Raw genomic sequence first — 6,432 nt, forward strand, 5'->3', positions numbered from 1 at the left:
TTCATAGTTTTTTCTAAGACAATCATTCCAAAGGTACAATAGTGAGGTAACCAATATAAGGCCATGATATCCACCAATACCCTCATTTATGCTCCATTACTTAGTCACCATGCACTTTGGTTGGCATAGCTTCTATTTGATCCAGCCAGCTCTCCAAGTAGTATATGCATTCTTATTATGCTAGGCATAAAAGATCATAGCATAGTCTTGTCCCATCACGAGTCCCATCAAGGTTGTATCTGATAAGTCATGCAAGTGGACCAAATCATCCCAAACACTTCATTCATCAAACATCATGTAGGCATCCCCAAGTGAATGAGCACCATCCACATGGTTCATGTTCTAATCACCAATTAAAAGTGTATATTAAGACAATATCAAACCCATAATTCTATCCCATTAATCATCTTTGGTTATGTACATGCTTGATTCATAGATAGAGATAAAAGTGAAAACTTTGTTGCATGTGGTAACATTGATTGCAACACAACTACCATCTCCTGGCTTTCAACCAAAAACAAGGTTGAAATGTACCTTGACCAAAAGCAAGGATTCTCTCTTACCTCTCTAGCATGTATGCATGACCACAATATTCACTTCATATGATATTTCCTAGATAGCACCTTCATCGAGTTTGATATCTTGACATGCCTTGCAATAATCCCATAACAAGCTTACTTCCTCATCTTTGTGCCAATCCCCCTAGCATTCTAGGCCACTATATTGCTTTTTGGGGATTCTTTAAATTTTCTAATACCATCCATTCACTTCATTGAGACACTCCTCCTCCCCATGAAGAGTAGCGTAAAACTTGTGGTCAACAAGCAAAGTTCTAGTCATCTTTTTGAGAGACATTTTATTTTGCTACTTTTGGGCTTTCGATCCCTTCTATATGGTGCCCTTAGGATCAAGATTCTCTTTATGCATGGTAACTTCAAAACATTATTCTTCTTGCCCTTTCTATTAACCACATTTCTACTCTATTGGTATTGCACTCACTTGTCTAGGTTTTACTTATGCCATTTTGGTACTGCTTCCCTTTCTCAAGGAGCTTCTCCTTTGACTCTTTGGCTTGCTATTGTGTATCTTTCTTTTCCACCTTATTTTGTTCTTTCTTTTTAGATTTTTACTTTTCTTGGATTTTCAGATTTCTTTGGGAAAATTTTTACAAAATTACCTATTTCCCAACAATGATTACTATGCATCAAGGGTGAGAAGCAAACTTCCAAAATGAGCTCAAATCCATTTGAGTCCTTAATGGCTCATTCCTCCTATCTTAAAAGATGCATGCTTTATAATGATGATTGAGATTGTCCAAGGGAGACAAGATAGTAGACATGTGCATAACTTTGCCAAGGGTCTAGATAGTTTACGTATTCATTTCTCCATCTAGCCATATTGGAAAGTCTATAAACAAAATCCAAGTAGAATTTTCATGATGTAGGACCCATCAAGGGAAAATGAATTACATATATATCCATCCATCAAAGTGAGGATCCAATCACACACTAGAAGTGCACTATTCTCAACCCAACCCTAATCATATGCATGCATTTACCAAAAACGTTAATTGCACCAATGTCCTCCTTCATCAAGGATATCCATGAAGTAGAAAAACATTATTTCTAAATGTAGATGAGGATACTCTTGTTTGACCCATGCTAGATAGATGGTAGTAAACATTTTATATACTCCCTTTCCTATCTCAAAAATAAGAATGCAATAGGTAGCATTCCATTGCAGTTGATTAGCAATGATCAATTTGTATCATGCCCACTTGTGGAGCTTTCACAAACTACAAATAATCCATGCATAGCTACATTACCTCAATTGTGTTTAATAATGGGACATTGACAAAGACTCTTATTCTTTTAAGAGTTCAAATCTACTAATTCCTCAAAGTATCTCTCACATAGTCAACTTGTACTCTAGCTTCAAACTAGTTATGATCTCTCCTCTCACTCCCTATAAAAGTAAGAAAATAAAGAATTCCTTGAGTTTGAAGTAGACTCACCTACTTACCTCTCTGTTGTGTTGCAGTCAAAAATAGTAAGAGTGGTTTGCCAATGGCCTCATGATTCGAGTGATGCCCTTTAAGCTACCACCACCCCAAACAAAGAGAATATGATAAACAAAAAGGAGAAGGAGAAGAAGAAAAGGAGAAGCACTTCTCCCCAATCAGTCCTTCACTCTCTAACAGTTTCTCCCTCACACACTCCCTCTAAATATTGTACCTTCTCAAGCTATGGTAGCAAGGAGTGAAGATAGGATTTCATCCCCATCAATTCTTGACTTTCTAATTCTCACTTTTTCTCTCTATCACTCTCAAGCAATGGAGGATGGAAGCTTGTAGAAAAGAAGATGGAAAAGATGGAGACTTACAACATGCACACTAAAAAACGAGCTCTTTATTCATTTTTACACATTCTATCCATTAGGTTTTCATTTAGTCTTATAGACCCTCTACCATTTTCCACTTGTAAATGCATCTCCTCTCTTGTCCACTTACAATGCATGATCTTTTACATTAGGCCTTCACAGCTTGCCCACATGATATTGAAATGTAAGCATGAGATTATTCTATTCAACCTATAAGATATTCACTGTACACAAGTGCGTTGGAAATTTTAGGTTTACTTACAAGTTCATATAATTTCATAAGAGTAAGTTTATTCTCCACATGTTGTGGCTATTTTACACACAAGCGACTCTAAACTATTATGGACTAGTCATTTACATGAAAAATGAATAGGTGATACAAATTTAGGTATCATCTACATATAGAGCAAAAATAACAAAACTATCATTATAGCATTTGACATATAAGTTAGGATCTGAGTAACGAGAGATAAAACTTTGTTTTGTAAGGAAGATATCAATATTTTGATACCAAGCTTGTGAAGATTGTTTAAGACTATAGAGTGCTTGATGAAGTCTATAAGCAAGATTTTTCTTATGTTTGACTACATATCCTTTGGTTGCTCCATGTCTATCTCTTGCTTTAAATTGCCATTAAGAAAATCACTTCTCACATCCATTTGGTGAACCTCCAAATCAAACTCAACATAAAAAATTAACAAGACCCGAATACTGGTACTATGAACAACAGGTGAGAAAGTTTCTTGATAATAAACTCCTGAAATTTGTGAGAAACCTTTGGTAGCTAGCCTTGCTTTGAATTCGTCAAATGTTCCATCCACTTTTGTTTTAGTCTTATAAGCCCATTTGCACTAAATAGCAGTACATCTAGGCGTTGTAACTTAGTTAGAACCCAAGTACCTTTAGAGAGAAGAGATTTATACTCAGCTTCCATGGCTTCTTGCCATTGTTTCTTTTGTGGGGTGACATGGCATCACTATAAGAGATAGGGTTTGTAAAAATATGGAGAGAATTCTCACGAATATCAATATCATAAACATGAAAAGTACCATGCTCATTATCAATTGGAACATCAATATAAAGATCAACACCAAGGTCATCATTAGAAAAATAGTAGGTGTAGGTTGTGAATCCTTATTTCAAGAGTCAATATTATCCCGTGAAGGAGGTTCATCAATGTCCTCTAGTGACCACGTCCTCCTAGCATCCTCCTGAGACCATGTGCTACCCATAAGTTGGTCATTGAAAATAACATCACGACTTATGATTACTTTCATAGAAGATGGATCATAAAACTTGTATTCCTTAGAAAAAATTGAATACCCAATGAAACAAACTTTCAAACCAAGAGGATCAAGTTTTCTGTGAGTCTCTTTGAGTACATGAATATAAGCAATATATCCAAAAGTTCAAAAATATGAAATAGGAGTTTCACATGTCCAAATAATAGTCAGTATTTTACCAGAAGGAGTAGTTGTAGGAAGATGATTTTACACAAATAGTACTGTTAAGATTGCTTCATCCTAGAAACATTGAGATAAGCTAAAATGAATGAGCATACATTGCATGTCATTGAAGATAGTCATGTTTTTATGTTTAGCAATACCATTCTGTTGAGGTGAGTAGGAAACCATATATTCATGAGACGAATATCCTGATTATTAGAGTAATCATCAAAATAATGTGAAATGTATTCTTCATCATTATCACTGCTGCGAAGTTTCTTGATGTGTTGACTAGTATGAAGTTTTGCAGCTTTTTGATATTGCTTAAAAGATAATAAAGCTTCTGATTTGTGTCATAAGAGAAAAACAATGGTGTATCTTGAGAAGTCATCAATATAATTCGTGAAATATTGATATTGAGTTTTCGATGGGGGAAAATGTCCACAAATGTTAGTGTGAATAAGATCAGGCGAATCTCTAGAATGAGTTGTGGTGGAAATGGAAAAGAGTTTACAAAAATGCTTTCCAAGTGCACAATATTCGCAAATACCCATAGTAGGACAAGCTTTGAATTCCATACCTTGAACAAGGTCATGCCGATAAAGATTGACAAGCTTAGAAGAATCAAAGTGAATAAAGCCATGATGCCATATTTTGTTGTTAAGAACACTAGGAGCTATAACAACATTTGCAATATCTTCATTTAAAGATAACTGAAAAATATTACCATTTCAAGGACCAACAACTATGGTTTGGCCATCTTTCTCAATATGACACTTGGTATGGTCAAAACCAACAAAGAGACTAAGATCCACAAGTCTTGCAACTGAAAGAAGATTCCTTTGTAGATCTAGGACACGTAAAACTCCATGTAGAATTCTTGTTGAAGAAAGATTAATGCAATATAAATCACCTATATCTTTGACTTGATAGGTTGTGTCATCAACAAGATAATCCAATTTCTTGATGGGAATAGAATGATAATTATGTAACCATTGGGACCGATATGTCACGTTTCTTGTAGCACCAGAATCAATAGTAAAAAGAGATCCATCACAAACATGAAGTATCCTTTCTGAAGAGATAGAATAACTCACACAATTTTCTTCTTCAATAGTGTTGTCATGTATAGTAGCATATGCTCTATTACAATTTGAATCAAAATGCCTATTGAAACATAGATGGGTTCGATGATCACTCTTTTGTAGTAGTCACAAGGTGAATAATCTCTGGATAAACATAGTTTTTTATTTTGTAATACCATGTTCTTGTTGGGGGTAAAGGCGCCTCTGCCTAGCTGCCCTTGTATTACTACACTAACAATACCTGCCACTCTACATTGTAGGTTGCGATCCTTCTCACCTTTCAAACTGGTATCAGAGCATGGTTGCTTGAGCATTCGAGCTTGGTTCGTGACTCCTTCAGCATTCATTCGAATCCCTAAACCATTGGTTCTCACTCTTGGCAGCCATATCCAACTCCTTCGAGCTTCGATCACTCCTTGCTTCCCGAGCACCTACCTGGCCCATTTGGGCATCCTCAGGGAATTTCTTCAAAGGTATTGGAGCTCTCTTTTGTTATTTTACTTCAGTCCACAGGTTTTGTGAAGCAGGGTAGCCATGTCCTCTTTCTTCTTGTGATGCCTACTCTCTACCGGTGACTTTGCCCTTCAAGAGGGAGCTCCTGGGGGTGCATGTTGGATTCAATCCATGTCTTGGATGTATACATTGATGTAGTGACTCTCAAGGATCAACATAGAGCTTGGATTTTCTCTCGAATCATTGGTTGAGCTTGAGCTTCCTTTGCATAGCATTTGGATCTTCATCTCTGCTAAACTTATGGCATGTACTTTGCTTACGTCTGACCGGTCTTGACATGCTTGGCCTATGCCACTACTACATGCCCGTTACATTGTTTAGAGTTGGATGCTATTGAGACTTGCTTTGGCTTGGACATTTGATTTTCCAGAGCTTACTTTGGCTATTTCTCAACTTGTTAGAGTTACAATTTGGATATACTTAATGTCTATGGATGCTATGTATAGATGCTACACGGCCTATATGCTCATGAGGTCTTATTGATGCTTGATCTTGGATCCTCTGACATTGGTGCTATCATATGCCCTTATTGAGCTTCTTTGCTTGATATTTATGGCTTTTGTGCCAGAAGGAGCGTCTTGATACACTTGATAAACAACATTGAGCATATGGTTTATGCTACTTGAGCATTCGGATACTTGAGACTGAGATCTTCACTTGGATGTTGCATGATTGATATGCCATGGTCCTCAAGATGTATTTGGGCTGATTTGGGCTTTGCACTCCCTGAGCATACACCTTTTTTGTGTCACGTCTTGCCAGTGTTATGTACAGTTTACCTTAGTACACAGGGGGTGTGTCAGCCTACTGACGGATTCATTTGACATGCTTGGGTATTTGCTCGATGTCCGTATGACTGTCAAATGTTGGTTTATGCCTGCTTGATGCCATTTATGCTTTGATAGTCACTGGTTGACTTGGTGTATTCATTTTGCCTACAATTTGCTCTCATTGTACCTGGCTGCAATTTATTACAACAAGCAGTTATGCATGGACTGATGTGGAATTTT

Source organism: Lygodium microphyllum, chromosome 15 (genome assembly GCF_053477565.2).
Source record: "Lygodium microphyllum isolate KBCC chromosome 15, Lygodium_microphyllum_v1.1.10, whole genome shotgun sequence".
In the NCBI taxonomy this organism is placed as follows: Eukaryota; Viridiplantae; Streptophyta; class Polypodiopsida; order Schizaeales; family Lygodiaceae; genus Lygodium; species Lygodium microphyllum.